The following is a 15656-nucleotide window of genomic DNA, read 5'->3' as shown; positions in this document are numbered from 1 at the left end:
CAATGACCCAAAACACACCTCCAGGCTAACTAGCATGCTAGTTAGCTAGTTAGCTAGGGCGTCATAGGACACGGTGCACTAGGTGGATTTTCCCGGAAGAATACTGTACCAAGTTATCTAGCGGAATAAACTAAGTTTGAGCCTATTCCTGGAAACATTGAACCACTGTAGTTTACATCAATTTTAATTTCTAGTGGTAGCTAGAAAAGTTATATTTTAGCATTTTAGTGTTTCAGTGAATTGTTAGTGAGGGATGCCCTGCTCTCTCGCTTCCCCAGTTGTTTAGTTAATTTTTCATGCCAATCTCCTTTGCATTAGCGTAGCCTCTCCTGTAGCCTATCAACTATGTGTCGGTCTATCCCTGTTCTCTCCTCTCTGCACAGGCCATACAAACGCTTCACATCGCTTGGCCGCTGCCACTCTAACCTGGTGGTCCCAGCGCGTACGACCCACGTGGAGTTCCAAGTCTCCGGCAGCCTCTGGAACTGCCGGTCTGCGGCCAACAAGGCAGAGTTCATCTCAGCCTATGCTACCCTCCAGTCCCTCGACTTCTTGGCGCTGACGGAAACATGGATTACCACAGAAAACACTGCTACTCCTACTGCTCTCTCCTCGTCTGACCACGTGTTCTCGCACACCCGAGAGCATCTGGTCAGCGGGGTGGTGGCACTGGAATCCTCATCTCTCCCAAGTGGACATTATCTCTTTCTCCCCTGACCCATCTGTCTATCTCCTCCTTTGAATTCCATGCTGTCACAATCACTAGCCCATTCAAGCATAACATCCTTACCATTTATCGCCCTCCAGGTTCCCTTGGAGAGTTCATCAATGAGCTTGACGCCTTGATAAGTTCCTTTCCTGAGGATGGCTCACCCCTCACAGTTCTGGGTGACTTTAACCTCCCTACGTCTACCTTTGACTCATTTCTCTCTGCCTCCTTCTTTCCACTCCTCTCCTCTTTTGACCTCACCCTCTCACCGTCCCCCCCTACTCACAAGGCAGGCAATACGCTTGACCTCATCTTCACTAGGTGCTGTTCTTCTACTAATCTCACTGCAACTCCCCTCCAAGTCTCTGATCACTACCTTGTATCCTTTTCCCTCTCGCTCTCCTCCAACACTACTCACTCTGCCCCTACTCAGATGGTATTGCGCCGTCGCAACCTTCGCTCTCTCTCTCCTGCTACTCTCTCCCCTCTGCTCAATCCTTCTCCAACCAATCTCCTGATTCTTCCTCCTCAACCCTCCTCTCCTCCCTTTCTGCATCCTTTGACTCTCTATGTCCCCTGTCCTCCCGACCGGCTCGGTCCTCCCCTCCTGCTCCATGGCTTGACGACTCATTGCGAGCTCACAGAACAGGGCTCCGGGCAGCCGAGCGGAAATGGAGGAAACCTAGCCTCCCTGCGGACCTGGCATCTTTTCACTCCCTCCTCTCTACATTTTCCTCCTCTGTTTCTGCTGCTAAAGCCACTTTCTACCACTCTAACTTCCAAGCATCTGCCTCTAACCCTAGGAAGCTCTTTGCCACCTTCTCCTCCCTCCTGAATCCTCCTCCCCCCCTCCTTCGTCAACCATTTTGAAAAGAAGGTTGACGCCATCCGATCCTCGTTTGTTAAGTCAAACGACACCGCTGGTCCTGCTCACATTTCCCTACCCTATGCTTTGACCTCTTTCTCCCCTCTCTCTCCAGATGAAATCTTGCGTCTTGTGATGGCCGGTCGCCCAACAACCTGCCCGCTTGACCCTATCCCCTCCTCTCTTCTCCAGGCCTTACCTCACCTCTTACCTCACCTCGCTCATCAACTCATCCTTGACCGCTGGCTACATCCCTTCCGTCTTCAAGAGAGCGAGAGTTGCACCCCTTCTCAAAAAACCTACACTCGATCCCTCCGATGTCAACAACTACAGACCAGTATCCCTTCTTTCTTTTCTCTCCAAAACTCTTGAACGTGCCGTCCTTGGCCAGCTCTCCTGCTATCTCTCTCAGAATGACCTCCTCAATCCAAATCAGTCAGGTTTCAAGGCTGGTCATTCAACTGAGACTGCTCTTCTCTGTGTCACGGAGGCTCTCCGCACTGCTAAAGCTAACTCTCTCTCCTCTGCCCTCATCCTTCTAGACCTATCTGCTGCCTTTGATACTGTGAACCATCAGATCCTCCTCTCCACCCTCTCCGAGTTGGGTATCTCCGGCGCGGCTCACTCTTGGATTGCGTCCTACCTGACAGGTCGCTCCTACCAGGTGGCGTGGCGAGAATCCATCTCCGCACCACTGGTGTCCCCCAGGGCTCAATTCTAGGCCCTCTCCTATTCTCGCTATACACCAAGTCACTTGGCTCTGTCATATCCTCACATGGTCTCTCCTATCATTGCTACGCAGACGACACACAATTAATCTGCTCCTTTCCCCCTTCTGATAACCAGGTGGCGAATCGCATCTCTGCATGTCTGGCGGACATATTAGTGTGGATGACGGATCACCACCTCAAGCTGAACCTCGGCAAGACGGAGCTGCTCTTCCTCCCGGGGAAGGACTGCCCTTTTCATGATCTCGCCATCACGGTGGACAACTCCATTGTGTCCTCCTCCCAGAGTGCTAAGAGCCTCGGCGTGACCCTGGACAACACCCTGTCGTTCTCCGCTAACATCAAGGCGGTGACCCGATCCTGTAGGTTCATGCTATACAACATTCGCAGAGTACGACCCTGCCTTACACAGGAAGCGGCGCAGGTCCTATTCCAGGCACTTGTCATCTCCCGTCTGGATTACTGCAACTCCCTGTTGGCGGGGCTCCCTGCCTGTGCCATTAAACCCCTACAACTCACCCAGAACGCCGCAGCCCGTCTGGTGTTCAACCTTCCCAAGTTCTCTCACGTCACCCCGCTCCTCCGCACACTCCACTGGCTTCCAGTTGAAGCTCGCATCTGCTACAAGACCATGGTGCTCGCCTACGGAGCTGTGAGGGGAACGGCACCTCCGTACCTTCAGGCTCTGATCAGGCCCTACACCCAAACAAGGGCACTGCGTTCATCCACCTCTGGCCTGCTGGCCCCCCTACCTCTGCGGAAGCACAGTTCCCGCTCAGCCCAGTCAAAACTGGTCGCTGCTCTGGCACCCCAATGGTGGAACAAGCTCCCTGGACAGCGGAGTCAATCACCACCTTCTGTAGACACCTGAAACCCCACCTCTTTAAGGAATACCTGGGATAGGATATAGTAATCCTTCTAACCCCCCCCCCCAAAAAAAGATATATAGATGTACTATTGTAAAGTGGTTGTTCCACTGGATATCTTAAGGTGAATGCACCAATTTGTAAGTCGCTCTGGATAAGAGCGTCTGCTAAATGACGTAAATGTAAATGTAAATGTAAGCACTATTTGACCAAGGACAGTGATGGCGTGCTGCATCAGATAACCTGGCCTCCACAATCACCTGACCTCAACCCAATTGAGATGGTTTGGGATGAGTTGGACTGCAGAGTGAAGGAAAAGCAGCCAACAAGTGCTCAGCATATGTGGGAACTCCTTCAAGACTGTTGGAAAAGCATTCCTCATGAAGCTGGTTGAGAGAATGCCAAGAGTGTGTAAAGCTGTCATCAAGGCAAAGGGTGGCTACTTTGAAGAATCTCAAATATAAAATATATTTTGATTTGTTTAACACTTTTTTGGTTACTACATTATTTCATAGTTTTGATGTCTTCACTATTATTCTACAATGTATAAAATTGTGAAAATAAAGAAAAACCCTTGAATGAGTAGGTGGGTCCAAACTTGACTGGTACTGTAGTTCCAAGTGTTTTGGAAAATATGAAGTGTTGATATCATAAGGTGAATGCACCAATTTGTAAGTCGCTCTGGATAAGAGCGTCTGCTAAATGACGTAAATGTAAAAATGTTGATCTAAAAATGCCTGAGTAGGCTACAGACAAAAAGCAGGATGATAGTAATTCAGATCATTTGGATGGATTGAATCCCGACAGTTTCTAGTCGGAACACGTTTGTGCTTTCCAAATCAGAACTGATTTAAAAGGGTTTTAATGTTGTTGATTAACAGTTGGGATCTTTCCCAACAATTTTGAAGTATTTATTTCCTCACCTCCTTTCTTTCACTACCTCTGATCTTAAGGTCATTGAATAGGTGAAAGCACCCACCATTATTTGCAAATAACTCAAACTTTCGGATAAACAATCCATTGATGTCAGTGATAGATTTGAGTGCCATTTTGAGACACTGAAGCATACTGTATCTCTGGTTAGGATTCGTCTCAATGTCCTTATGGCTCTATGCATCATTTTCTGTTGACAGACTAGATTTTGAACAGTGGTTTCACACTGCTGCCCAATGCCGATCAGATATTATGCTCTCTCAGCCACTCAGCAGAGTAGATGGGAAACACTGCAGAGCGAAACAGGAAAATGATGGAATATTGAGAGTGAATATAATGCTATTTCCGTAACATCACAGTCGATATGGACTCCAGCCAGACCTGAATAAGGGAGCTTGGTTGTTGCGATGTCTTTCTTGAGGGTGTGATGGACTGAGTTCAAACCTGGGTTTTCTCTGTGCTACAAGACTGAGTTAGCTCTGTGAGATAAAGCCTAGGCATCAGCTCGGGGAGCTAACACACATTTTCAAGTCTCAGGCAAGGTTACTCATCACGCTAGCATGGTTCACTAAATTAACCACAGTTCTGGATGATTAATCCAATTTGGAAAGTGAATTAGCAATTTGCTAAATGTAAATGGAAGCGAAAAAGCTGTTTAGTGCAGGCATCAATTATTGCCGTCTGTCACGCCCTGACCATAGAGAGCCCTTGGTTCTCTATGGTGTAGTAGGTCAGGGCGTGACTAGGGGGTGTTCTAGTTTATATTTTCTATGTTGGTGTTTTGTATGGTTCCCAATTAGAGGCAGCTGGAAATCGTTGCCTCTAATTGGGGATCATATTTAGGTAGACGTTTTTCCACCTGTGTTTGTGGGATGTTGTTTTGAGTGAGTACATGTAGCACCACTGTAGCACGGTTCGTTGTTTGTTTGAAAGTTTCACTAAAATAAAGATGTGGAACTTTAATCATGCTGCGCCTTGGTCCGTCTCTCCACACGACCGTGACACCGTCAGAGTAGCTCATAATCAAGGATAATAAACAAGCAATAGTATTTACCACATTTAGTTTAGAAGGAAATGTATTTTATTTATTTCACCTTTATTTAACCAGGTAGGCAAGTTGAGAACAAGTTCTCATTTACAATTGCGACCTGGCCAAGATAAAGCAAAGCAGTTCGACAACATACAACAACACAGAGTAAATACAATAAATAGCAAGTAAAAACACTGGGAAAAAATACAATATAGCAAGTAAAAACACTGGATTGGTAGATTTGTAGTAGAAGAAAGTGCAAAGTAGAAAAATAGTTAATGGGGTGCAAAGGAGCAAAATAAAATAAATAAAATAAATAAATACAGTAGGGGAAGAGGTAGTTGTTTGGGCTAAATTATAGATGGGCTACGTACAGGTGCAGTGAGCTGTGAGCTGATCTGACAGCTGGTGCTTAATTAAAGCTAGTGAGGGAGATAAGTGTTTCCAGTTTCAGAGATTTTTGTAGTTCGTTCCAGTCATTGGCAGCAGAGAACTGGAAGGAGAGACGGCCAAAGGAGGAATTGGCTTTGGGGGTGACCAGAGAGATATACCTGCTGGAGCGCGTGCTACAGGTGGGTGCTGCTATGGTGACCAGTGAGCGAAGATAAGGGGGGACTTTACCTGGCAGGGAGCCAGTGGGTTTGGCGACGATTATGAAGCGTACAGCCAACGAGAGCGTACAGGTCGCAGTGGTGGGTAGTATATGGGGCTTTGGTGACAAAACGGATGGCACTGTGATAGACTGCATCCAGTCTGTTGAGTAGGGTATTGGAGGCTATTTTGTAAATGACATCGCCAAAGTCGAGGATCGGTAGGATGGTCAGTTTAACGAGGGTATGTTTGGCAGCATGAGTGAAGGATGCTTTGTTACGAAATAGGAAGCCAATTCTTGATTTAACTTTGGATTGGAGATGTTTGATGTGAGTCTGGAAGGAGAGTTTACAGTCTAACCAGACACCTAGGTATTTGTAGTTGTCCACATATTCTAAGTCAGAACCGTCCAGAGTAGTGATGCAGGACAGGCGGGCAGGTGCAGGCAGCGATCGGTTGAAGAGCATGCATTTAGTTTTACTTGTATTTAGGAGCAGTTGGAGGCCACGGAAGGAGAGTTGTATGGCATTGAAGCTCGTCTGGAGGGTTGTTAACACAGTGTCCAGAGAAGGGCCAGAAGTATACAGAATGGTGTCGTCTGCGTAGAGGTGGATCAGAGACTCACCAGCAGCAAAAGCGACATCATTGATGTATACAGAGAAAAGAGTTGGCCCAAGAATTGAACCCTGTGGCACCCCCAGAGAGACTGCCAGAGGTCCGGACAACAGGCCCTCTGATTTGACACACTGAACTCTATCAGAGAAGTAGTTGGTGAACCAGGCGATGCAATCATTAGAGAAACCAAGGCTATTGAGTCTGCCGATGAGGATGTGGTGATTGACAGAGTCGAAAGCTTTGGCCAGGTCAATGAAAACGGCAGCACAGTATTGTTTCTTATCAATGGCGGTTACGATATCGTTTAGGACCTTGAGCGTAGCTGAGGTGCACCCATGACCAGCTCTGAAACCAGATTGCATAGCGGAGAAGGTGCGGTGGGATTCGAAATGGTCGGTAATCTGTTTGTTGACTTGGGTTTCGAAGACCTTAGAAAGGCAGGGTAGGATGGATATAGGTCTATAGCAATTTGGGTCAAGAGTGTCCCCTCCTTTGAAGAGGGGGATAACAGCAGCTGCTTTCCAATCTATGGGAATCTCAGACGACACGAAAGAGAGGTTGAACAGGCTAGTAATAGGGGTTGCAATAATTTCGGCAGATAATTTTAGAAATAAAGGGTCCAGATTGTCTAGCCCTGCTTATTTGTAGGGGTCCAGATTTTGCAGCTCTTTCAGAACATCAGCTGAATGGATTTGGGAGAAGGAGAAATGGGGAAGGCTTGGGCGAGTAGCTGTGGGGGGTGCAGTGCTTTTGACTGCAGTAGGGGTAACCAGGTGGAAAGCATGGCCAGCCGTAGAAAAATGCTTATTGAAATTCTCAATTATAGTGGGTTTATCGGTGGTGACAGAGTTTCCTATCCTCAGTGCAGTGGGCAGTTGGGAGGAGGTGTTCTTATTCTCCATGGACTTTACAATATCCCAGAACTTTTTTGAATTTGTGTTGCAGGAAGCAAATTTCTGCTTGAAAAAGCTAGCCTTGGCTTTTCTAACTGCCTATGTATATTGGTTTCTAACTTCCCTGAAAAGTTGCATATCACGGGGGCTGTTTGATGCTAATGCAGAACGCCATAGGATGTTTTTGTGTTGGTTAAGGGCAGTCAGGTCTGGGGAGAACCAAGGGCTATATCTGTTCCTGGTTCTAAATTTCTTGAATGGGGCATGCTTATTTAAGATGGTAAGGAAGGCATTTAAAAAAAATAACCAGGCATCCTCTACTGACGGGATGAGGTCAATATCCTTCCAGGATACCAGAGCCAGGTCGATTAGCAATGCATATTTAGATGCCATTCATTTTAGATGCAGGCCTTTACTTTACTTCTATCTCCTCCCGAGGCTGGTTAGTGTAGATTCATGCCTAGCTTTGCCTTTCTCTCTCTCCCATTGATGAAAATACCACAGCGAGAACATTTCGGCCACTTATCCATGTGATGTATGATTGGCTGCTTTGATGTACAATGGTTTGGACCCAATTTTGCAACACATTACTGTGGCAAACATTCAGCAAACAGTAATTTAAAACCAATTAAAATATCCTTCATCAGTTGCCCCTCAGATGGACACCAACTGAAAAATGCAAGCGGGGCATACCAAAAACAACATGGCTATGGACAGTGGTGCCGGAGCTGGAAGAGATTGGTCTCTCATGGGACAGGGCGCAAGAGCTGTGGCCAAAGACAAACTCATGTGGCCAGACAGAATCGAAATTGTTGCATTCTTATGTCCCATCCAGGACTAAGAGGCCTAGTAAATATGTTAAACTCTGGTTGCTGATTTAAATATACATTAAAGTAGGGAGGTCCGGGGATCGTGGAGAATGAGCAGAACCTTCTCATCAGTGAGCGTCATTGATGGTTATGGGGTAATTTATCCAACATTATTAGTCAAGGGACTATGTTTACAGAAACATAGCCAGAGGGTGTTGTCATGATTTGACTGAATTGACAATTATTTTTAAGTTCTTGTCATCGCTTTTAAGATACACTCAGTCCCCTCCCTGATGTATAGTAGTCTCTCATGTCATGTGACCAGAATTTGTGTGGTGCCTTTTTGACTGACCTGATGAAATAATGATAAAAGTATATATTTTTTTATTCCATCTGATGACAAGGATTTGAAGACATGATGAGGATATTTTCTATTGCATGTATTCAATTTATTCATAATGGTTATTTTTAGGAGCCTATAATCCTATACTAACCCAGAATATCTTAAAATACTGGCATGTAATATTTCAGCTTCTTTACTTATTCAAGGTTTTCTACAAATGTCTTATTACTCATCCTGGGGAGTCTGTCCTCATACCAGATCTTCATTTGCAATACTTTACAATGACGTCAGAGACGTACAAATACTCATTAGGGGTTTATATTACATTCACACTTCATATGTAAAACCTCCATACCAGATCCCCTTTAATGTCTTCCGTGGAGGCTTTTTAACATGGGGGGTCCAATGGTAGTGAAGACAATGACTACGTACCGGGGTCACACACACACCACTGCACTCACAGACAGCCCTTTGTCATTCAATATTCAATTAGCTCCACTTAATTAGAGAAAAGAAATGTCCTGCCGCCCCTACCGTGTGAAATGCCACATGATTGTCATGGCATTCTGACAAACAGCCCCTGATATTGATGTGATTTTGATTAGCACTCACACACTTAAGCATACACACATTCAAGCACGCACAATCATTATGCATGCACACACACACACACACACACACACACACACACACACACACACACACACACACACACACACACACACACACACCTGGACCAATCTTATATTTCCTTCTGGGGATTTGGCATAGATAGACACCACTGTATGCATCTGAATGAGGCAGAAATGGAATCCAGTTCAAATAGACTTTTTCATTATTCTCATTCAAAGAGCCAGGTATTTCTCAGGTTTCATAGCGGATTCTTTCTCTTTTATTATGTGTATTTGTCTTTGAGTTTGTAGGCAGTTCTGTTCATCTGTCCATCCTCTCCGGTTTGTGATCGTTGGAGCGTGAGGATAGACTGTGATCAATGACAGCCAGAAGATTTTGGGACTCTGAAAATATGTACTCACCCCACAACCTTGCACCCCTAGTGACAGCTCCCACTGTCTCTCTGTTGGTCTGTGGCTAAGAACTCAATCTATTGAAAATAAAGAAACCAAAAGAACCAAAAAAATAAGAAAGAAATGCCAACAGTAAAAGGTATATATTTTCCGCTGTCTTTGTTTTTATATAGTGTGTCTACAGCTCCTGGAGTAATAAAACAACACAATACTTCTACAACTCAGCAGTTTTTGGTGTTCCTGAACTGTTGTTGAGTGACATACGCTCAGAGGCCTGTCGCCATACAAGTCCAGACTTCTGCCTCATACAAATTGATTTCTTTAAAGTCCTGTAGTGATTTATTCTGTTTTACTTTTTTTTTGTCTGTGACCCTTCGGCCTGTTCTGTGCATATCTGGGAGGTACAGTACATACCATTTCAGAGGAGGCTGGTGGGAGGACCTATAGGAGGACTGGCTCATTGTAATGGTTGGACTGGAATGAATGGAACGGAGTCAAATATGTGGTTTCCATGTATTTGATGTTTGAAACCATTCCATTAATTCCATTCCAGCCATTACAATGAGTCTGTCCTCCAAATAGCTCCTCCCTCTCTCTAAATCCACACTCTCTCTCAACCTGTCATCTTTCTCTATCTTAACCCACTTTTTCCAACCCTCCATTCCCCTGCCAGACTCTCTCTCTTCTCTGAATCTCTCCCCTCTAAGTACACCGTTGATAGACAGCCACTGCAGATAAAGGGGGAATTAGCAGTAATGAAATCTAAAGAAGTGTTTTCTGGTCGATGAGCAGCCACTCTTATCAGTAACAAACAGGGACACGGTCTGACTAGGTAGTTAGAGCTTTTCCCCTTCTAAGCAGTTAGACTGATAATCTCTGATGTGTCAAAGCTACGATGTCACTTCGTTACTCTAATCTCTAGCATTTGGCAGTATTTACGCAAGACAAAATGTTGACGACTCGTTCCTGGGTCAATGAGAATTGACCCATCAATGATGGTTTGAATGCCAACTGCAATAATGTGATCTAGTTTCGGAATGATTTCAACGTCTCTCAAATAGGACCAGACGAAGTTGGGCTGGATAGTGTTTGTTGATGGCCATCCAACTACACCACGAACATTTGCCACAATAACTCACTTGTGATGCCTTGGTGTTCTACCGTCTCCACTACCTGACAAGCAAAAGTACTTTTGTATTTCTATTTCTTTCCTTCTGTATCTCCCTGTGTAGCTACGGTCTGACCAAAATGTCTTCATTTCTCTCAGAACAACCCAATATGAATTGATACAATATGTATATTGAATCATTCATTTTTTTGAATAATGGAGTTCTGTTTTTAGATTAATATAATTGCCCTGTTACAATTATTTTTGACAGGTTCATTCTTTTGCCGTCCTTTCTCCAACCCTGATGGAATTGGGACTCTTTGATAGATGGGTACCTAGGTGGTTGGACTGGCACATGAGTGTCTCCTACATTGAAACTGTCGACCCACTCTTTATTCTGGACAGAAGCAGAGGGCACAGCGTGATAGGTTATTATTATGGAGGTGTGATTGACAGGTACACTATATTTTGTCTCTCCCACAGGCAAACACATAGTGGTTTGTGGGAACATGAGGTTATTATGGATGGAATTTGTGGAAACATGGAGCTCCTTGTCTGTGCTAATTGACTGGTCACAGGGCACAGGGAGGAGAGGTGACAAAGCAGAAATAGACACAACACCCACACAACAAATGGCCTGAAACATTCTCTTCACCCAGATGATCTCTCTATTTCGCCCCATGTCTGCCTCTTTCTTTCTTTCTCTATCGTGCTTGATCTCTCTCTGTCTGTTTTATTTCTGTCTCTCCCCCACGCTCTCATGTCCATCGAGGACTGTAGGTCAAGGATCATCAACTGTATATTCATCCACGGGTCAATTTTTTTATGACTAAAACATAATCATTTCAAACCTTGCTTAAATTTGTATACGATCACATACTCTCTCTCTCTACTATGCGTGGGAATACTTTGGAACAGATTTTTTTTGTAAATCACTTGGAGCTGATTTGCTGGTGTTTTTACAGTGTTTTATGTCCAAAAATTAAAATAATAATAATAATACTTTTTCTCAGAAAACTTGGGGACAAAATAAAATCACCCGGGGGCCAAACCCTGCTGTAGGTAGACTGAAACATGTAAATTCATTTAAATTAAGTTGACTTCTGAAAAGAATAAGAGGACAGGAATGTTTGGAAAGTATTGCATATCCATCCCCCAACACCCCCCCCCCGATACCATATATTAGATTTATGGGGACCATGGACATACCTTCCTGATGGTGACACATCTCTGAAGTAGTTGTTGACAAACTGCACTATATTTGGTTTAGAGATAATCTTACAACACATGGTCTCAACAGTCTTTTGTTATCGTTTGGATTATGGTGGAATGTAATGTTATGGAAGGAAGGAAGGAAGGCAAAATAGAACATTTGAAGTTCTCAGATGGTTAATACAAAATCTAACTTTTTCATTCTCCAACTGGACAGTGAAAATAGAGATCCTGATGCAGTCTCATTAACATTTGAAATATATTGAGTATTGGAGCAGGATTAGGAGACGGGATGACAAACGGCATGAAGCAGAGAGAAAGAAACCCTATGGAAAATTAACATCTATTTCAGGTGCAATTTTTATTGAATTACTGTCTAGCAATTGCACCTGCGGAGGGACATCTTGGAGAGAGAGAACAGAGAGAGAGAATATCATATTTTAAAAATGATAGAACCTCATCTGGACACATAATCTTCCTGGTTCAGCCACTCTCGATATATTTCCATCCCTTTTAATTTGCTTTCATCACTCAAAAAGCACTTGTTGTGTGAAGATGGAACTTTGGGCTTAATCAAAACTGCGCTGTTGCTGTCTTTTAGGTTAAGTCTTTCATCTGTAAAATTACCCATTTCACACATCCTACATGAATTTTTTTATTTGTATACAGTACTGTTTTTGCAGATTTTACTGTAGTATATTGTAGTATAATGTATTTACAGTTAAATATAGTATATATACTGTAGTAAAATAACTTTAGTATATACTACAGTAATTAATGTAGTGTTTTTGTGGACTGTAGTATACTGTACTATTTACTGTAGTGTTTTTGCAGACATTACTGTACTGTTTTTGTTTTATTATCTTTGACATAAAATTGTAGGACTTCTCCTTGAAAACCCCTACTGGAGAAATACTAAAAGAGCAAACTTTCCATAACCTGTAGGTAGGTAGGACTGAGTTCTGAACAGATTGTTCAGCGCGTCTGCTCTTTTCTATGTATGGAACATGTATGGAACATAATACAATGCATTTGGAAAATATTCCCGACCCCTTGACGTTCTCCACATTTTGTTACGTTACAGCCTTATTCTAAAATTTATTAAATTCATGTTTTTCCTCATTAATCTAAACACAATACCCCATAATGACAAAGCGAAAACAGGTGTTTACATTTTTTTGCACATTTATAAAACAAACAAAAAATAAATATCTTACTTACATAAGTATTCAGACTCTTCGCTATGAGACTCCAAATTAAGCTCAGGTGCATCCTGTTTCCATTGATCATCCTTGAGATGAACCTACAACTTGCTTGGAGTCAACCTGTGGTAAATTCAATTGATTGGACATGGTTTGGAAAGGCACACAGCTGTCTATATAAGGTCCCACAGTTGACAGTGCATGTCAGAGCAAAAACCAAGCCATGAGGTCGAAGGAATTGTCCGTAGCGCTCCGAGACAGGATTGGGTTGAGACAGATCTGGGGAAGGGTGCCAAAAAATGTCTGCAGCATTGAAGGTCCCCAAAAACACAGTGGCCCCTATGGTGAAGCATGGTGGTGGCAACATCATGCTGTGGGGATGTAGGATAAAGGAATTTATATGTTTAAAGTAATGACTAAAGAATTCCACCCTGAAACGTATAATACTATGTGAAATGTATTAGAAGTATAAGACTATGTGAAATGTATTAGAATTATAAGACTATAATCCAATAATGTATGTGTGAGACAAGTTAAGGGTGAGAAATGTATGGTTGAGAAAACAAAGGACAATTGAACTACACATGACCTGGTTGTAACTCTGAAAAACTGACAACAGGAAAGAGGGCCTTTTCAAGGCCCCTCTAATCTATGGAGGCTTAGGCTGGTAGAAAAGTGATTGTGTGTGTGTGTGTGTGTGTGTGTGTGTGTGTGTGTGTGTGTGTGTGTGTGTGTGTGTGTGTGTGTGTGTGTGTGTGTGTGTGTGTGCGTAGGTGGTGGGAGTTATAAAATGACTGTGTATGCATTTTTGACTTCAGAGCTCTCGTGAATAAAGAACAACGAACATTTTGTAGATTCTGAGTCTTTGCCTAATTACTATTCTAGATGCCCTAGAAGGAGAACAAATTGTCAGACAGGGCACTTCCTGTATAGAATCTTCTCAGGTTCTGGCCTGCCATATGAGTTCTGTTATACTCCCCGACACCATTCAAACACTTTTAGAAACTTTAGAGTGTTTTCTATCCACATCTACTAATTATATGCATATTCTAGTTTCTGGTCAGGAGCAGTAACCAGATTAAATCGGGTACGTTTTTTATCCGGCTGTGAAAATACTGCCCCATATCCCAAACAGGTTGCGTCCCACCTACTCAACAGCCAGTTGAATCCCGTGGCTCGTTATTCAAATACCTTAGAAATGCTATTACTTCAATTTCTCAAACATATGACTATTTTACACCATTTTAAAGACAAGACTCTCGTTAATCTAACCACACTGTCCGATTTCAAAAAGGCTTTACAACGAAAGCAAAACATTAGATTATGTCAGCAGAGTACCCAGCCAGAAATAATCAGACACCCATTTTTCAAGCTAGCATATGATGTCACATAAACCCAAACCACAGCTAAATGCAGCACTAACCTTTGATGATCTTCATCAGATGACAATCTTAGGACATTTGTTATTGAAGTAGCAGTCCTGGGAGTGCATTCTGACGAAGAACACCAAAGGTTATCAAACTTTTCTAATAGTAAATCAGAGTTTGGTCAGGGCTAAACTTGCTGGGTGTCAAAATAGCTAGCCGTGATGGCTGGGCTATCTACTCAGAATATTGCAAAATGTGCTTTCACTGAAAAGCTATTTTAAAATCGGACATAGCGAGTGCATAGAGGAGTTCTGTATCTATAATTCTTAAAATAATTGTTATGTTTATTGAACGTTTATCGTGAGTAATTTAGTAAATTCACCGGAAGTGTTCGGTGGGAATGCAAGTTCTGAATGTCACATGCTAATGTAAAAAGCTGGTTTTTTATATAAATATGAACTTGATTGAACAAACATGCATGTATTGTATAACATAATGTCCTAGACGTGTCATCTGATGAAGATCATCAAAGGTTAGTGCTGCATTTAGCTGTGGTTTTGTTTTTTGTGACATTATATGCTAGCTTGAAAAATGGGTGTCTGATTCTTTCTGGCTGGGTACTCTGCTGACATAATCTAATGTTTTGCTTTCGCTGTAAAGCCTTTTTGAAATCGGACAGTGTGGTTAGATAAAGGAGAGTCTTGTCTTTAAAATGCTGTAAAATAGTCATATGTTTGAAAAATTGAAGTTTTTGTATTTTTGAGGAATTTGTAATTCGCGCCACGCCTATCATTGGATATTTGAGCAGGTGTTCCGCTAGCGGAACGTCTAGATGTAAGAGGTTAAATCCATTTTTATGCCATTTTTCTCGTAAAAAAGCGATAATATTCCGAACGGGAAATCGTTTTTTAATACAAAGAGAGTGAAAGTAAAAGCATGCTATCCCCTCATGCACGAGCCTCAGTCTGATGGCCCTCTGATAGAGCACTTGCCAAACGCGCTAATGTGTTTCAGCCTGGGGATGGAATTACATCGTTCAGCTTTTTCCCGCCTTCTGAGAGCCCATGGGAGCCGTAGGAAGTGTCACGTCATGCCAGAGATCCCCTGTTTTTGTTAGAGATGATCAAGGAGGGCAAGAAATGGTCAGACAGGCCACTTCCTGTAAGGAATCTTCTCAGGTTTTTGCCTGCCATATGAGTTCTGTTATACTCACAGACACCATTCAAACAGTTTTAGAAACTTTAGTGTGTTTTCTATCTAAAGCCAATAATTATATGCATATTCCAGTTACTGGGAAGGAGTAGTAACCAGATTAAATCGGGTACGTTTTTTATCCGGCCGTGCAAATACTGCCCCCTAT

At 43.1% G+C, this 15656-nt stretch overlaps 1 non-coding gene across 1 annotated transcript; it reads right to left on the bottom strand.

The window, feature by feature from the left end:
- Nucleotides 1-12605: 12605 nt before the first annotated feature.
- Nucleotides 12606-12660, bottom strand: LOC123731486 (U7 small nuclear RNA). The gene has a single exon (XR_006762639.1). It is a non-coding gene; the product is annotated as a U7 small nuclear RNA (small nuclear RNA).
- Nucleotides 12661-15656: the final 2996 nt, after the last annotated feature.

This window comes from Salmo salar, chromosome 28 (assembly GCF_965601325.2).
Source record: "Salmo salar chromosome 28, fSalSal1, whole genome shotgun sequence".
NCBI lineage: Eukaryota > Metazoa > Chordata > Actinopteri > Salmoniformes > Salmonidae > Salmo > Salmo salar.
The sequence above is the reverse complement of the archived record's forward strand: the minus strand, read 5'-3'. Positions and strand labels throughout refer to the sequence as shown.